Source organism: Phocoena phocoena, chromosome 12, assembly GCF_963924675.1.
Source record: "Phocoena phocoena chromosome 12, mPhoPho1.1, whole genome shotgun sequence".
NCBI lineage: Eukaryota > Metazoa > Chordata > Mammalia > Artiodactyla > Phocoenidae > Phocoena > Phocoena phocoena.
In genome coordinates, this window is record NC_089230.1 from 41338192 (window position 1) to 41357662 (window position 19471).

Genomic DNA, 19471 nt, shown 5'->3' on the forward strand with positions numbered 1-19471 from the left:
CACCTCAGTTTCTTAAACCATAAAATGGAAGTAGTACTTATCTCATAGAATTGTTATAAAGATTAAATGAGATTTACATTATGTTAGGTGCTTAGAACCGGGATTGGTATGGAATCAGCAAATACTAGCTGCTATTACCTGGTCCACCTCACCAATGGTGTCGGGAGACAAAACTCTACCTCTACCTGACTTCGGTTTTCAGCTGGGACTCTTTAACAATAAGATAGATTAACAAGACTTTATTAAAAACACTTTATTAACGCATGCAGCACATATCACACAGGAGAAACCTAAATCAAAATCAGCTCAAAGCAGTGGCTTAGAATTTCGGCTTCCATAGCATATTCAACAAAGAACAATACATTTGTAGAGAAATAACAGGAAAAAGTTCAGCAGTTTTAGGCTTCCAAGGATAGCAAACTGTAGGAAGGTAAATATATGGCAGAGCAACATAATGGAGTAAGTTTTGTTTACAGATTCCTCTGGTGCCTTCTCTGGGCTGATAAGATTCTGTCTCCAGTAGAAGGAGAATTTATATCCTGTTTTTAGGAAAAAGAGGAAACTTCTTCTGCATTTGCTGCCTCTTAATTGCCTTCAGCTCAAAATAATTTTTATGTCAAAGAGTTATATTTGGTGGTGACCTATTCTGGTTTCCTTCCATGACTACCTTAAAATTAATTTATATCACATTTTTTTTTCTTCAACAACAAAAACGTTACTTATCATTTACTATATTCCATGCATTGTGCTAAGTGCTAGAGGTATAGAAAAGGTAGAGATGGAAAAACAGAGTCCTTGCCCTGGTCTGGTAGGGGAGGCAGTCAGACGTAATGTCAACATTTAAAAGAAAAAAGTAAGCAGTTTAGCCAGCAAAATCAAGTTTATTTGGGAATATCAGAAGAACTGCAATTCGGGACGTGCGAACTACCGTGAGCTATAAGCACGTCCAGAGAAAAAAGGAGAGGAGCACTCTTTTATAGAGGAAAGGAGGAACTGGGAGAGGTTGTATTGAATGAAAGTGTATTGGAGGAGAGCGAGAGTTCAGGGAGTCTCATTGGTTGAGTTACAGCAGTTTCTCATTGGCTGGGCCGTTGCTGGGCAAGGAGAAAATCATCCTTCTTCCTGCTGGGGTATGTAAAGTAAGTGGTATGAGTGTTATGTGTGTGAGAGCTCCACCTTCAGGGCTTCTCTACTCCATTTTGAGTAAGGCTTTCCTTTATTCATTTTCACATTTTCCCCTTACGATCAAGCTCTTTCCTCAGAAACATCACTTATCAAAAATCAGGTTTTCTGTATTTAGTAGTTTTATCCCTAGATGCCAGGAAGGACCTTTCCTGGCTGGCATGTCCCACGTCGGAGGGAAAGTGTACAGACTGGAAGCCATTGAGGCCACACTTGAGTAACAAGGAAGGGTAGGAAGGAGAACTCTCAGGAATTTCCCATCTAAACTCTGTCTTATTAAGTCATAAGCATTGGAGATCATCTCAAAGTGTTGAGCTAGCATTATCTTATTGGGTATGTCATTTCTACAAGGGTTTGACATGCAATAGGTACAAAATTTAAAAATAGTTATGCAAAGCAAAATTTTTTTGAATGTAATATGACAAATCCAATTTGTATGATGTTCCTACACCAGGACCCTAGACTCGAAGGTGGCCAACTGAACAAGTGAAAGGACCATGGAGAGTCAAGTGAAATTTGTTGTAACCAATATGCTTGTCCCTTGATCTTGTGTAATTGAGTTTCTACCTCTACAGAGGCATTTATCCTTGTTCAGCAAGTACGTAATCAAGCGCTATGTAATTGTCCAAAACCCCTTTAGCCAATGAATCAAATGATCACTGTTGTGCCGCTAATGCTTTGGCTGTAGAATTGGCTAGCTCTTCTAATGTTAGGGAGAGACTTTTGATCGTGCATTTACTTCTGATCTCTTGCATTTACTCTGACACAAGGGAGAGAGACTCACTCTACAGAGGCAAACCCAGAGTCATATATGACTCCTGGAAGTTCTCATTTAAGGCAGCCATAGAGGCTTAGTGGGGTGGACAAATGGGAAGCTTCTGTTTGTTATGGATGTTAGCAGGGACAGTTAAATGTCCCGATAAGCTTTGACCTCCAATTCACCAGTTGTCTAAATGGCCATGTAAATGCCATCCACCACAGACAAAAATGAAACCAGATGGAGTGCAGAGAACTCCACCTAAGGTCTAGTTATTGACAGATCCATCAGCTGGAATTTCTTGATTGACCTTTTCAAGCCAGTGATCAGAGGAATTGGGATGACATTCTGGGAGGTACTGTCTCATCCTTTAAAAAATCTTTCCAGAAAGGCTGGCAGAGAGGAGTTAGCCTATTTGTATTTCCCTTGGGTGCAGGGAGACTAAATCATATTTAGTTAAGGAAAAGAATGTTAGGAGCAAAGGTCATACAATTGGCAAAGATGGAGGTGTTAGTTGAGCAAGTACAGTTATGACTGGGGAAATGTTGAAACAAGGTATGGGAAAACACCTGGTTGTAACAGCCTAACCCAATAGGTAACATACATAGGTTTGTGTGTATAATCAGTTGTGACATTTGGGATTAAAGAGAAATTGGTTACAGGTGAGAACAAGGGGGGTCTCCAACCTCATGAACAGATTGGAGTTTCCTGTGACAGGTCCAGTGGTCAGAAAGGTTTTCCAGTTTTGCAATAGATTGGAAAATATGGATAAGAGCATTGTCTTTCCAAGAAAGAGAGGGAGAAAATAAGGTAAGAAGCAACAGCAGAAAAAAGTATGCAGGCCTGGTCTAGTCATCTTGGGAAAGCTATCTCCTTCAGCTATCATCTGCTTCAATTCCTGGAAATCTTTATTTCCAGGTCACCACCTGGTATACAGGTGCAGTCAGGGCTTGATGCTTTCTTTAGATATGACACAAGAATCCAAGAGTTTACTCCTTGGAGTTTGGTGGCACAAGAATTGGTTAATAGTACCTGATAGGGGCCTTTCCGATGGGGTTGAAGAGAGTCTTTCTGGAGATGTCTTTTCTAAGAGACAGCATCTTCAGGCTGAAAAGTGTGGTGTTTGAGGTCTTCATCTCCTGGGAGTGCTCTGTGAAAAGACTGCTCTACTAGAGCATGGTTATTTTCCATGGATGTAATTAGACCTTTTCAACACTGAAGTATATCTCCTTTTATTGGTTGAAGATCAAAAGAGGTGAAAGATAGATGCATGGGGGCAGCCAGCAATTATTTGAAAGGGTGAGAGTTTATGAATTTCAAAGGAGTAGGTCTGAGACTTAAAAGCAATGCTTTTGACCAAGGTATTTGAAGGGTTTCCACAAATTTTGCCAATTGGGTTTTGATGATGCTGTTAGTTTGTTCAACTAGTCCTGAAGACTGAGGGTGATAAGCACAGTGAAAATGCTGTAGGACTGTCCAAACAGCACAGACTTGCTGTAGTATTTGACCAGTAAAATGGATTCCCCAGTTGCTATGGAGCTCAAGAGGGGTTCCCCAGGTAGGGATCGTTTTTTCTAATAGTATTTTAGCCACTGAAGAGGCAGTAGCTTGTCTACATGGAAAGGCCTCAAACCAGTGGGGAAACGTACAAACCATGACTAAAACATATTTATATCCATGAGACAAGGGAGGCTGAATAAATTCTACTTGCCAAACCTTGAACAGTTCACTGAGTGATTTATAGAGTCTGGAAGCAGTGCAGACTGGTTTCCCTGGATTATACTTTGAACAGGTAAGGCAAACAAAGTTGGCGCTTCTTGCGGTCTTGTTAATATTTCCCTACCAGTATTGATTCATAGAGTTTATTATTTTGTCTGCAGACCAATGGTTTAATGTACGTGCAGTAGTCAGTAATGGGAATTTTAGAGTCTGTGGAAGGACTGGATTGATATTTGGTCTATACCAAAGTTCTCTCTTTCTTCTGGAACAACAGTTATTAGATTTCCAATATTGTTTTTCCTTTTCTGGGATCAAGTTTTGGGCACCTGTAATCAATTTTTCTAGATCATAATTTGGGGGAGCATCCCTCCAGACCATGACAAAGCTTGGTTGTTGACTCCTTTGAGAGCAGTGTTCTTGGTGGAAATACCAGTGAGGTAGTTTCCTTTAGTCTCCAGGGAGTTAAGTTTGGAATGCCCAGGGACCTTAGTAATAGCCAAAGTGGCTGGTAGGAGTAAGGCATCTAATAAATTTTGAACATAAGAGCCATTTTTAATTTTATGCCCATTAGAGGTAAAGAAACCTCACTGTTTCCATAGCATTCCAAAGTCATGGGCTACCCCTAAGGCATGCTGACTATCAGTATAAATGATTGTAGTTTTGCCTGTGGCTAGAGTGCCAGTCCGAGTGAGGGAGTATAATTCAGTTCATTGGGCCGAGGTAGTCAAAGGCAAAGATGCCACCTCGATGGCTTCAAATGGAGTTGCAACTGCGTATCCAGCACAATATTTACCATTTTAATCCTTTAAATAAAAATCATGCGTAAACCATGAAAACTCAAGAATGGTTAGGGAAGTTTCCTGTAAATCATTGCAAGGGGTCAAAAGGTGGTTTGCTAGAGTTGAGCAATCATGAGGAATATCATCAGTAGAGAAGGCAAGAATTGTGACAGGGTCAAAGTTATTACAGAGCGAAAGAATTACAAGAGAGGAGCAGTTAGCAAGAAGTTAGCAAGGAGGTGAGACAACTGGCCGAAAGTTGTCGTGTGTGATGAGAATTTGGAAGAGCAGCTACAGCATGGGGTACAAAAATGGTTAGAGAGGATCCAGTGACTATTTCTTCATTGGCCTTAACTAAAGGGACGGAGTGACAGGAATAGCTTTGAGGCAAGTGGGGGATCCTTGTGCCACGGGGTGATACCTTTTGGGGCAATAGTCATCTCCACGTTTTGGGGTAAGTACTCCAAGAGCACTTCCCTCCCTCTCATATATGAAGAGGAAAAAGAGAAGTTGATAATTAGGGTATCCAAGGGCAGGGAGCATTTATCAAACTTTCCTTTCAGGTATTAAAATTAGGTCATTCTGATCCTTCCAAGTAATAGGGTCAGGTCTGGTGTTCTTTATAGTAAGGGATATAACAGCAAGGCCATGAGATAAAATTCAGAATCCAGGTCTGACAATAGCCAGCCAACCCAAGCAAACCTCATAGTAGGTGTTAGGTTTTGAGTTTTGGGAAGTTCAGGATGCCACAAAGCCTATCCGGATCTAGGTGCAGGCCTTGTTCTGAGATCAGGTGCCCCAAGCAACAGGCTTGGGTTTGAACAAACTGCAATTTCTCCTTGGCAACTTTATGTCCCTTAGCAGCTAAAAGTTTTAACAGGTGGATGCTGTTTTCCTGTAAGGAGACCTGGGAAGGGGAGCAGAGAAGCAAGTTAACTGCATAGTGTAATAAACTAGAGGCTGCAGGTAATTTTATATTATCTTTTATATTCTCTTAAATAAGCTTTTAAGGTGAGGAGTAAGAAGGGCTTTTGGTAAAACCCCGGGACATCACTTCCAGGTGTACTGTTTTCCTTCCCAAATAAAGGCAAAGAAATATTGACTAGCTTTATGCACAGGGATGCTGAAGAAGGAGCTACATAAATCAATCAAATGTGCTTCCAGTGGGGATGAAGGCTTATAAAGTAAGGGGACTGAGAACAAAATGTTGATGAGGGATAACAATATTGTTTACGGTTCAGAGGTCTTGGACAAATCTCCAGCCTTAGCCACCAGGTTTCTTTACAGGTAAAATAGGGGTGTGGCAGGGACTAGTGAAGGGAATAAGGAAGCCCTGGGCCTTATAGTCTTCCATTATCAGCCTAATGCCCTGCAGGGCCTCTTTATTTACAAGGTATTGTTTAATTCTGGGGAGAAGCTTTGAGGGATCTATTTGGACCTCAATAGAAGGTGCACTCTACCATATCAGTTAAGGATTTTGCCAATAAGGAAGGTGGTAACTGGTCCAACAGGGACATATTATTAGTGTCCCTAAAATTAGCTCTAGTGTCATCAGAGGCAGAGGAAATAGAGGATGTTGGAGGGTCATTTGCTTTGCCTATTTGGCTATTTTTGTTGCTGCTATCAAGTTCTAAGATTATTTCCCCATTTCGGGAGAAAGATATTCCAGCATGATATACTTCTAAGAGATCCCTCCCCAATAAATAAATAGAGGTGGAGGAACTAAGGAGAAAAGGGTAAGTATCTCTTAGAGGGTCTAAACCAAAGGGGATGGGCTTAGAAACAGGAACTTGTTGAAGTTTATGTAATACCCCTACTATTTGAACCATTTTCGTACTCTGAGGCAGAGGCTTTAATAACAGTGGGGTTGAGCACCAAGAGTATAGCTCCAGTGTCAGTAAAGACAGAGAAAGATTCATTCCCAATTTCTCCAAGTTGACTAAGAAGGACTGGGAAAGGATTGGGGAAAACCCCTAGAGTTCCTCAGAGTCCCATCCTTGGGGGTCAGGAGGGCATTGAAAAGTCTGAAGGTACCTGGAGCACTTAAGCTTCTAACAGTCCTTCTTCCAGTGTCCTGGATTTTTGCAGTAATGGTGGAGACTAAGGGGGTTTTGTTTTTGTTTAGGGGCCTCCATTTGTTGGAGTTGAAACTTAAGGACTTTAGTGGTCTTCCTTTTGGTCTGATCACCTAGGGTGCAGGTGAGCTCAGTACTAAGTTAACTACATCTGGACTAGACATAGTTTCCCATTCCATCCTGGTCCTTTTAACTAGAAGAAAAAGATCTCCATTCAGCCTGTCAATGAACATAAAGTCTTCCCGAGTAGATTCAACATTCACAAACAGACCAGAGTTTTCAGTATGGAGCTGGCTATAATAATCATGCATGGGCCCACTGGGGTTCTCAGTAAAAGCCTAAATTTTATTCCAATCAACTGGTTTAGGGACAGCCCTAGGAATTGCCAAATGGAGTCAGCTAGCAATTCCCCATGCCTGATCATATAATAAAGCAGCAGGAATTTCTTTGTCTCCAGGATGTAATTCTAAAGACTTCTCAGGATCACCCCAGTTAGCAGTTTTCATTCACGGTTGGGCCTGGCCTTCACGTACAAGCATATGAACTAGCTGATGTAAATCAGAAAAACCAGGTGGATAAGCTTAAATGACTATATTAAATTCCTCTGCAAATCCATGGGGCTCCTCAGTTACTTTGGGAAAATCTTTGAACATGGCTTCATAGTTCAGGTTTAGTCCAGGGAACATAAGAAATTAGGGGTTTAGCCTTTATATCCTCAGAGGGTCTGATTTTTAAAGGGGCCGGTTTTAATAGCTTCATGGGAGGAAGAAGCAGGGAGAGGTTCAGAGAAAAAGGAAACAACGGAAAAATTTTCTGCCCCTGTGGTATTTTGCCATAATTTTTTAAATGCCATCCATGATTGAAAAAGGTGGGATTTCAAAAGTCTAGCTTCCAGGTTGAGGACTGTCTGGAAGAACATTCCCTTTGCCCTAAGAGCCACTCTCCCCCATTATCTGTTACCACTCTCTGCCCCAGGGGGCTGACCAGAGGGGTTTTTATTGGTTATCGCTATAAGAGATCAGAGGTGGGAGGAGAGTGACACAGAGATACTTATATCCTTGGCTCCCTCCCAGGGAGGCCACCCTGGGCTGCTGTGTCCCTGGACAGAGGTGACCTGCTTTCCATCACTCTTCCCCTTCCAGCTTCTAGTAACCTCTTCCTTGTCACGGCCCCTCAGACCTAGGGGTGGTGACATTTTTGTAATTATCTCTCTGTAAATGGACCCTTCTCAAATTATCCTAATTTGAGTGTGCCATCCGTTTCTTGTTGGGATACACTAACTACTCAGAAACTCTTTCTTCAAGGTAGCATCCTAACGTCCACTGTGAAACTTCCCCCTGGCTGGCACGCTACTGGGAAAAATCTCCTACTTGCTGGCTTGCTTTTGCTACTTCCCTGAGGTGCATGCTATGAGCAAGACTCTGAAAATCTCCTCCTCACAGAATATTAACCTATGGACACCCTGTGGAATTAGACCCAACTCCTTGGGAATTCGAAAGTAGTTTGCCAGTTGTGGGTGCAAAGTTGTAGACATGTAATTTATATGCCAGAAAATGCAAAATCTCCAACACTGATGAGCAAATCGGTGTGTCCATCTAGATTTATAACTAGAATGTAAGGGAATAAACCTGAAGAAAAAGGCAACAATATTTCACGTTATTTTACTTCTTAAAGATGGCCACACAGTAACTGTTAATCATACATTGGCTGGTTGATTGATTGATTAATAAAGCTGGCTTAAGTCTGAGACCAGACTTGTATGCAAATTTTCTAAAAGCTTATCCTAAGAAAATATTAATAAATGTTACTGCCTGGATATGAATTAAAATTTCTGAATATCAAGCCACAACAATGTTTATAAAGAGTAATTTATAAATAATACCTTTCAAAGCATTAGTAAAATTAACTTAATTACAATTAATGTTTTCTCTGAGACTAACAGAACAGGATTTCTAGAGATCTATGGATGCCAGGAATTTTTATGTAAAATTAGGTGTGAACATACGCATTCTCCTGGGCCAAAGGGTTCATCACTTTCCTCAGATACATAACCCTCAAAAAGCTAAAAAAACCACAGTACTCTAGAGGTTCTGAGGTTGTATCTGTTTGGAATATACAGATTAGTAATTGTTACCAAAAGTACTTTAAAGGCGCAAAATAAAATAAGCCATTAGGGTCATGTTTTATTTGATGTTCTAATTAGGCTATTAGTTTGTTCATGACTTAACATCTTTTCAAGTATCATTAGATTCGCCAGATGGAAAAAAGACCTCTACTACCAGAGCGTAACCTACTTTTTGTACCCATTATCACTTAGATGGACCCTTTGTAAGCAATGATTTCAGCATGACTCATTTTAATAGCATATAAAACTATCTTCTTTTTAATAGTGTATGAGAAGCTTTTTTCACAACCCCAGGTAAAGCGTCATAAATAAATGTAGATTTTTAAAATTATGATTACAATTACTGGCATAAAGTTAAAGCCAATGAACTAGTTATAATCATTTTTGCCTTGATTTAAGAATTCAAGAGATGCTATCATAAGTTTCAACATAACTTAATTCTAAAAATTACATAAAATTTTGCCAATTAATAAAAGATGTTGAACTTGTAAGATGAACTTTAATACTGTAAAGCTCTTCCATCGTTAATATACATGTATTAAAAGTCTTTAAGGCAGTGGCTAAGAACTGGAGTTATAGAAACCCTGCCAGAATTTCAGTTGTTTATAGGCCAGGTAATTAAACCAAATGAAAAAGAAAAGAATCTTTTGAATTAAAAAATTTCTTTGACTGTCATCTTTAACTCCATAAACACTGATTAGCTAAGGCTATGAATAGCCAATAACATCTTTTTTTTGGCGTATAAATTCTTTACAATGTTGTGTTAGTTTCCGCTGTACAATGAAGTGAAACAGCTATATATATACACATATCCCCTCCCTCTTGGACCTCCCTCCCCCCTACCCCACATCCCACCCATCTAGGTCATCACAGAGCACCGAGCTGAGCTCCCTGTGCTGTACAGCAGGTTCCCACTAGCTATCTATTTTACACATGGTAGTGTATGTCAATCCTAATCTCCCAATTCATCCCATCCTCCCCTTCCCCCCTTGTGTCCACATGTCCGTTCTCTACGTGTGTATCTCTATTCCTGCCCTGGAAATAGGTTCATCTGTGCCATTTTTCTAGATTCCACATATATGTGTTATCACACGGTATTTGCTTTTCTCTTTCTGACTTACACTCTGTGTGACAGACTTTAGGTCCATCCACATCTCCACAAATGACCCAATGTCGTTCCTTTCTATGGCTAATATTCCATTGTATATATGTACCACATCTTCTTTGTTCGTTCATCTGTTTTTGGACATTTAGGTTGTTTCCATGTCCTGGCTATTGTAAATAGTGCTGCAGTGAACATTGGGGTACATGTGTCATTTTGAATTATGGTTTTCTCTCGGTATATGCCCAGTAGTGGGATTGCTGGGTCATATGGTAGTTCTATGTTTAGCTTTTTAAGGAACCTCCATACTATTCTCCATAGTGGCTGTATCAATTTACATTCCCACCAACAATGCAAGAGTGTTCCCTTTTCTCCACACCCTCTTCAGCATTTATTGTTTGTAGATTTTTTGATGATGGCCATTCTGACCAGTGTGAGGTGCTACCTCATAATAAAATGAAAATTTTAAAGGCCAGTTTTACTTATCAGTAACATGGGGTTCCATAAATAGTAATTGATAGTGAGTATGCTTTGGGGGTGTTCTTTGTAAATGTTTGTGTCTGAAAATCTATCTGCACCTGCATATTACAACTGTAATGTAACCCCACAAAAAATGGGTGACCCAGACAGACAGAATTAAAAATAGAATAGGGAGGAAACAAATGTCTCCAGATATATTTCTCTACAGTTTTAAAATATAACCGCCTAGATTTATTTCCTAAATATCTATCTGTCTCACCAAAGATTATGTGACCAAAAGAGCTATACATACTGCAAATAGCGTGAACAGCAATCAACTTGTCAACGTAAATAGCAGAGGTTTAACAAAGGAGCTGGTTCCTGTTAGACCAGCAATACCTGAATTCCCCTAGAAGCCCTCTTTATGCAGGACATGCCCTTCGGAGACCTCTTCCCACTTCTCTTTGACCACTGAGGCTGGATTTTCCTGTACAGGAAGGGCTGCCCATCTGGTGCTTCTGTAAAGATCCACAACCCTACACAGAAGAGCAGTAGTCCTACTCGAGGATGGGCCCATTAATTAACTTGCAAAGAAAAAAAGTTGCACTAAAATGTGACAAATAGTCTACTTAAAAAAGGGTAATAAATAGAGCCAAATTTTTTTAGGGATTGCATCAATTTATTAGCAAAGCAGAGTATACCACTGTTCAGTTTCATCGACATTTCAGAGCTTCATGCCTTTTTGAGAAATCACTTTGCCTTATTCTTGCTCCACTTAGCTTTCTAATCGATTTAGCATGAAGCCAGGTGTAAGTGATACAGCCGATGCGTTAATTTACACTTAAATATCAAATAATCACTCAACTAAGAGCAACTATCTTAGAGGTCTGCACTAGAAAGTTGGTTCAGCAAAAACATTTAATAAAGTGTAGATGCCACTCCAGATTTTCTAACATCACTAAGTTTTGTAAATTCTGCATCAAGCAATTTCAGGGACTATTTAAAATTAACAATTGAAACTTACACACTGCTTATATATTTAAGCTTTTGTTTTTTTTTTTGTTTTTTTTTTTTGCAGTATGTGGGCCTCTCACTGTTGTGGCCTCTCCCGTTGCGGAGCACAGGCTCCGGACGCGCAGGCTCAGCGGCCATGGCTCACGGGCCCAGCCGCTCCACGGCATGTGGGATCTTCCCGGACTGGGGCACGAACCCGTGTCCCCTGCATTGGCAGGCAGACTCTCAAGCACTGTGCCACTAGGGAAGCCCCTATTTTTGGTTTTTTAAGGAACCTCCATGCTGTTCTCCATAGTGGCTGTACCAATTTACATTCCCACCAATAGTGTAGGAGAGTTCCCTTTTCTCACTAGGCTCTCCCTGTACTGGCCTCCTTGCTGGGTCTTGAAAACACAAACACATTTCTGCCTTAGAGCATTTGAACTTCCTAGATGCTTTCCCCCTAGATTTCTGCACAGCAAACTATCCACCTCTTTTAACTCACTATTAAATTGTAACCTTCTTCCCAACATAATGACCAAATCTGGAGTTGCCACTCACTTCCCCAGCATTCCCAAACCCCCCTACCCTACTCTACTTTTTATCTATACCATTGCATTTATTTGAACCTAGTATTAAACTTATTGCTTATTAATGTTCTCCTGTCACCAGAATATAAATTTCATGAGGCAGGAATTATTTCCTGTGGTGTTTACTTTTGTACCCCACATGTTTAAAAAACATATTTACCATATAGTATAGGCTCGATAAATAGTTTTAGAATCATGACACATGGTGAGGTATTTGGATTATACTCCAAGTGAAATTGAAGCTATTGAGAGTCTTAAGTAGGTGACTGATGTTATCTGATTTACTTTTTAAAAGATAACTTTGGTTGCTATTGGTGAGTGGATTATAAAACAAAAAAAGAAGTTGGGAGGTTATTGCTGGAGCATACTTGATGTGCTGTCAGTGGAGATGGAAAATGGATTCAGTGTATCTTTTGAAGACAAAGCTGACAATACTTGCCCCTTTATTGAAGGAGCTTAGTGAAAGAATGGAGAGAATCAAGAAAAAGTCTAAGGTTTCTGGCTGGGAAAAAATGTGTTGGATGAGTTATGGATCTACTGAAAAAGGGAAACTAAGAGAGTGTGTTGTGCTGCTATGGACTGAATGTTTCTGTTCCCCAAAAAGTCGTATGTTGAAGTCTAATACCCAATGTGATGGTATTAGGAAGTAGGGCCTTTGGGAGGAGCTTAGGGCATGAGGGTGGAGACCTATAAACAGGATTAGTGCCCTTCTCAGAAGAAACATGAGAGTATGCTTCCTCTCTCTCTGTTCACCATGTTAGGACACAAGAGGAAGATGGCCATCTGCAAACCAGAAAAAGTGTTGTCACCAGACACCAGATCTACCTGTCCCTTGATCTTGGAATTCCCAGCCTCAAGACTGTGAGAAAAATATGGCTGTCATTTAAATCACCAGTCTATGGTATTCTGTAATAGCAACCAGAACTGACTGAGACATGGGCATATCTCATGTACCATCTTAGGTCCCCTCAGCCTTACCTGCCTCCTGAACCTTCTGATATTGTGTCCTGCCTCAGCCACACTGTGGGTTGACACTATTCTGCCCTGAGGTTGACTAACCAGCCACCCACACGGGTCTCTGTCTGCTCCTATCACTTTGGCAGTGGGGAATAGGAAAAGAGTGGTCAGATAATTACCCCTCTGCCAGTGATGGCCTCTTCCCAGGCATGCATTCTCCAACCGGTTTGCCCAAAGAAAAAGTCCACATGGTCAACCTTCTCACGGTGGCCAGGGCAGTAGGACATTACCTTGTATGGCTTTCCATGGCCCCCTGCCTCGCTTTCCTTTCTGTCATCTCATACCATTAGCATTACACCTTGCCCATTAAACGGGCTGTGTTGTGAATTCTGACTAAGATGAGGAGAAATAGATTTGTGGACAAAATTCAAGAATCGTTTTGTAGTGAGTGTAGATAACAATTTTGAGATGTTTTGGTAGAAAGCGACAGGGCAACATCTAGAGGAGCATTGACAAGAGAGAAGCAGCTATGAGGTGGTGACCTTACAGTGTAGGAAAGTCCATTTATGAGGGAAAAGTGGTACAATTACTGGGCATGTTGAATATTCCTATGAGATTTATGATCATACAGTTCTCCTCAGCCCGGTTTTCTGATTTTTTTTCTCAAGCAAACCTCAGCTGCTGGGGTACAAGCACAAAGAGTAAAGTTGGGTTCAACTTGGTTAAGTTAGGGGTAAGTGACAGTGATAGAGGGAGAAAGGCAGGTAACCTAAGCTGGACAAAGAGGAAAGAAAGCCAGGAGAGGACTGAGAAAGAAGTGAAATCAGTGAATTAGAGGTCTCAATACGGAGAAGGTTCTAGAACAAGATCAGCAAACTCTATAGAATACTAGATAGTAAATATTTTAAGCCTTGTGATTCACTTCCAGTCTCTGTCACATATTTTTTTTTTTAAGTTTACTACTCTTTAAAAACGTAAAAACTATTCTTATCTCACAAGCTGTCTTTGGGCTGAATGTGGGCTGTGGGTCATAGTTTGCCAAATCCTGTTCCTCTTCTAGAGTGTGTAAGCTAGAACACTAGAAAGCAAATGTCAGAAAGTGCATGCTTTAAACTGAGATTTGGTGGAGGTCAAGTTTCTGAGTGTGACCATAGAAGTGGCTGTTAACGTGTAGTAGAAGGAAAGATCATTAGAGGTTAGGAGGCTGGTAACCAGAGGCCAGTGTTAGCAGAATTATCCACATGGATATTGAAACACTGAAACTGATGAGGGAAGTAAGGGAGGAGAGAGAGTTGCCAAATAAAAAATTGTGTGTTGTTTGTCAGAAAATCAGATTTAATGGGTGTCCTGTATTTTTATTTGCTGAATCTGACAGCCCTGAGTGGAGAGAAATACTGAGCTGGAAGCTAAAGTCTTCGGTGAATAAGAGATGATAGCAGCACGGTAGAGCTATATGACGTGAGCCCCAAAGGACTGTGATTGGGGCTGGGGGTGGAAAGAAAGGAAGAGAAATGGTTTCCGAAGTGTGACTGGGAATGAGGAGGGTTCTTATCCCATATCTCAGCACTGAGCCTAATGGGAGCTCAGGAAGGCTGCAGGAGAATCAGAGACCTCAGAATGCAACCAGGTCTCATTATAGCAGTGAAGGGGAAGGATGTTGAGAATTCAGAGAATCGGGGGAATTTATAGCAGCTTGGACATATGTGACAGTTTGTTGATCACCGTTCTAGAATTTCAAAGAACACAGTGAGAGTGTTTGAAAGGAAAGTGTTGAGTGAAATAAGCTGGAAATGAGTGATGTGGGGAGTGGGGCTTTGAGGCTGCCTGGGGTGACTAGGAAAGCGAGGCCTGCTGACTGGGTCTGCTATTCTATCAGAGGAAGGGTGGACTCAAGCACTACTGTCCTGAATACTTAGCTTGGTAAATTGGTGTGTTTCTTGGTGTGTAAACTGGGACTTCTGAGAAGCTGATGCAAAGACAGATTAGCTGTGCAAGAGATTTATTAGGGGAAGTGCTTCTAAAGGATAATGGCGATAAAGCAGGAGTAGAAGGGGAAAGGCTTCAGACAGCAATGCAGGTCTGACACCTGTGAAAGGAGGTGGGAAAGAATTAGAATTTTGTAGGAGCCTCAGACTGCAGCCCAGTTCTAAGAAACTTTGCCCAGGCTGGTGTGGAATCCACTAGCCAAAGCTGCCCATGAGAGCAGGGCCCCATCCACAGGAACTGTACCTCTGCCAGGCGAAGTTATGGGCTGGAGTAACCCTGGGGACATGTGGACCCAGAAGGGACAGCAGCGGGACTGTCAGTCAGTTATGCTCCCCTCTGCCAAGATAGACAAGAAATAAAGCTTCCACCTCCTTTATCCCAAACAGCTCCACCCAGCATTGCGAATAAGGCAACACGTATTTTAAGTGGTCTTTTATGGCAGTTAGTAATTTTGTTGCTGTTCTTTGCAAAAGTCATTCTTCCTCTGTCCCACACACATAAATCTTCCATGGATGCCCTGGATTCTGCGTCTTTTTTCATTTTTTCTGATATTTCAAATATCTTTCTCAATTCAGTTTTTATCTTTTCTACATGTGTTTCCTTTAAAAAAAAATAGTGTGACCATCTCAAGTAATGAAAAAGGACAGCAGACAATTTCCTAATTTTATTCCTAAAAGAATAAAATTCAGTTTCTTTTTAGAGTGACAACTGTCTGGTGGGCCACTCTTCATGGGTATAAGGGGTAACAGCTTCTGGCGATCTGAATCACAAGCGTTTGAAGGGAAACCCAATAAGCTGAAAGAGGAAAAAAATAAGGAGGCTGCTTTATGTAGAACCCATTAAACTTTCAATGACCAGAAAACTAAAAATATTACATTAAAAGATTTTTTAAATGATTTAAACATAACCTGGGTGGAAGCCATTACATATGACATGTTCAATTTGAAATATGACAATTCAGAAACCCTATGTAATAGGCCATTGCATGAACCTAGGCGGTCCCCACCTGCTTTCTTTCCAGAATAAATAAAATTCAGGGATTATATAGTTTTTAACAGTTAAAATAATATACACATAGGCATAGTCTTATTATTTTGCTGTGTTCTAAAACTACCAAAAAACTATAGAAATGATTTTTTAAAAAATTTTCAACAGCTGTTTAACATCCAAAAATAATTCTTTTTAAAAAAAATTTATTTATTTTTGGCTGTGTTGGGTACCTTCTTTGTTGCCCACAGGCTTTCTCTAGTTGTGGAGAGCGGGGGCTGCTCTTCGTTGTGGTGCATGAACTTCTAATTGCGGTGGCTTCTCTTGTTGAGGAACACAGGCTCTAGGCACGCAGGCTTCAGTAGTTGTGGCGTGCAGGCTCAGTAGTTGTGGCTCATGGGCTCTAGAGCGCAGGCTCAGTAGTTGTGGCGCCCGGGCTTAGTTGCTCCGTGGCATGTGGGATCTTCCCGGATCAGGGATTGAACCCGTGTCCCCTGCATTGACAGACGGATTCTTAACCACTGCACCACCAGGGAAGTCCCCAAAAACTAATTCTTGTAATGAAAATATTCAGCTCCATATACCAATAGATTGCCTTTTCAGAGATATATGAATTGCCCAAGTTACCCTTATTTGCCTTCTTCCCTGAAGTTGAATCTGATACATACTTTTTCGTAGTATTGGTTTGGTCAAAAAGTTCGTTCAGGAACAAACTTTTTGGCCAAACCAATACATTAAATTGCTGCATCCCTGACGCAGCCAAAACAATTTGCATAGCGATTAGGACTTGACAGTCTCTTCATCAACAGGCAAGGGACCTACTTTTTCAGGACCAGAAGAAACCCAAAAGACTTAGTATCAATTTGTTGCTACATGGTAACATAAATTAGAGTATGTGCAGTTCTGTATTCTACAGAATCAGCTTCCCTGGAAATTCCATATTTTAAAAATTGTTTTTAATGTGGTAAAATATACATAACATAAAATTTACCATTTCAACCATTTTTAAGTGTACAGTTCTGTGGCATTAAGTACATTCACATCATTGTGCAACCATCAACACCTTCCATCTCCAGAACTTTATAATCTTCCTCCAAATGAAAATCTGCACAAATTAAACACTAGCTCCCCATTCCCCCATTCCCCCATCCTCTGACAACCACCCTTGGACTTTGTGTCTCTAGGAACCTCAGATAAGTGGAATCATACAGTATTTGTCCTTTTGTGACTGGCTTATTTAATTCAGCAAAATGTCTTCAGAGACACTCATTATGTTGTAGCGTGTGTCAAAATTTCCTTCTTTTTTAATGCTAAACAATATTCTATGATGTGTACATACCACATTTTGTTAATCCAATTATCCATCAGTGGACACCTGGGTTGCTGCTACCTCGTGGCTGTTGTGCATAATGCTACTGTGAACATGGTGTGCAAATAAGAAATTCAATTCTGAGTAAGCATATGGCCGCAGCAGTGACAAAGATACTCTTCGTGCAATTTTCTTCTTTCTTTTCACTTCCTGGGTCAACATGCTCCAGTTACAGGTAATGACCAGAGTGAATATCAAGTTTAAACGGCAGGTGGCAGCAAATATCAATAAACTAGGCATAACGCTTGACAAAAGCGTAGCTGTTTTTTCCTGTGTATTTTTGGCCCTTCAAACAGAGTAGAATCAATATTTTTCCATAGGTCTCCTACGTTCAATATAAGGAACTCTTGAAGCATTTATTTGGGTTTAACTAATGAGGCATATTTTAATTGAGTAATATAAAAGACTAATGAATCAGTGGAAGCAGTATCTGAGGGCTTGATATTTGGCTCAAAGCTTTCGACAATCTTGCCTGAAATGTCCCAGCCAACCACGCACACATTATAATCTCTTTGCCACGTCTTGGAACTTTCAAAGTAGGTTAAATCGTTTGAGTGATCTGCCTCTGGCTTTTTTGTGATAAGACACTGCTAGTTGTTTACCCAATATCCTTCTCACCATCTTCCCTAATAATAAAACCCCCAATTTTTTATTAGGCTGGCAGTGTACCCAACTAAAAAAAACTACAGTTCCTTACCTCCACTGCAACCAGAGATCACATGACACAGTTCTGTCCTTGACATGTAAGCTCCTTTGCTGCAGACCAAAAGTTTTATTCTCCTGATAGAGGCTCTTCCTGCTTCCTTGTTGTTTTTTGTTGTTCTCTTTGTTGTTTTTATTTTTGTTTGTTTGATTTGTTTGCTTCCTACCTAAAACTTGGATGGGAAACAGAATGTGGGGCAGCTATATTGTAACCATGAGACTATCAAGAAAACAAAAGGCACATGTTCAACATTGCAAAGTAGAAAAAGGAGCCTGGAGAAGATGACCCAGGTGAGGTGCTAACCATCCCTGGGCTACCCACGTCTAGCTGGATTACTTACTTTCCAGTAGGACTTCCTATTTCCTGTTATGTGAGAAAAATATTCCCCTATTTGCTTCAATAACCATAGTCAGGTTTATGGTGGTGAAGCAGACCCAATCCCTTAGTCAGATAGATAGGCATTCTGAGATGGGTAGATGAATTAAAGGTGTGTTTAGAGTCAGAAATAATAAATATACTTGTTTTTTTCAATTGAGAAAGGGTGCCTAAAATATAGTGTAGAATTACATTTTAATCAGATGTGCCTTTAGGAAAAATTAACTAAGGCAGACATTGTGCAACATTAAAAGTAATGAGTTAGTAGGCCTTTAGATAAATGAAGGAGTGGCACTTAGGAGTGGAAATAGTAGGAGAGAATGACTTTTTAAATAATAAAAGTGGAGTTGAGTTAATTAATATTTCTCATAAAGATCATCATGAAGAGTCCCTATTCATTAAAGAGTTTAATTTATCAGATTTTACCACATGCTATAATAACTCACTTGTGAGATGTCACAAGGTCAAGATAATGCAGTTCCCATCCATATCCTATTATATTTTATGAGAACATTTGGTGGTCTCTGTACATAACTAATATATTCATCCTGTGAAATGAACATTCATCAACATCCAAGAGAGAGAAAGAGAAGGAGTCATTTAAAAAGTAGGATAGGGGCCGCAGGAGGAAGATGGTGGTGGAGTCGTGTGTTACCCAGGAGGAAATTAAGAAGGAGCCCGAGAAGCTCATCGATCGGGAGAAGACCTGCCCGCTGTTGCTGCGCGTCTTCACCACCAACTACGGCCGCCACCACCGCATGCACGAGTTCTTCCGCGGAAACGTGCCGTCCTGCGAGCTGCAGATATACACTTGGATGGATGCAACCTTGAGAGAATTGACTAGGTTAGTAAAAGAAGTCTAGCCAGAAGGCAGAAAGAAGAGCACACACCTCAGTTTTGCAATTGTTTTTACGGATCCTAAAAGGCCTGGCTATTGAGTAAAGGAGTTGGCAGCACCGCGTCTGGGAGAAGGGGACTGATGACGATTCCATGACGCTGCAGTCACAGAAGTTCCAAATAGGGGACTATCTGGACATAGCAATCACTCCTCCAAATCAGGCACCACCTCCTTCAGGGCACATGAGACCATATTAAAGTTTATTTACTATCTCTTGAATTTATTTTCCATTCAGTTATATAAAATAAACTTTCGCTTTCCCCTACTCCCTTGTTGCCATTAAGCCTTTAAACTCTAAACAAATTGTAATGCATCTATTTAGGAGTTCAATTTGGCTTTGCTATGGTATGAATATTAATAGAAAGTCCATATGTTTCAAGTTCTGTAAAATATGAAAAGTGCTCTTAGCATTCCA

General features: G+C 40.6%; 1 pseudogene; it reads left to right on the plus strand.

Moving 5' to 3' along the window:
• Positions 1-13421: 13421 nt before the first annotated feature.
• LOC136132184 (histone deacetylase complex subunit SAP18 pseudogene) lies at positions 13422-19253 on the plus strand (annotated as a pseudogene).
• Positions 19254-19471: the final 218 nt, after the last annotated feature.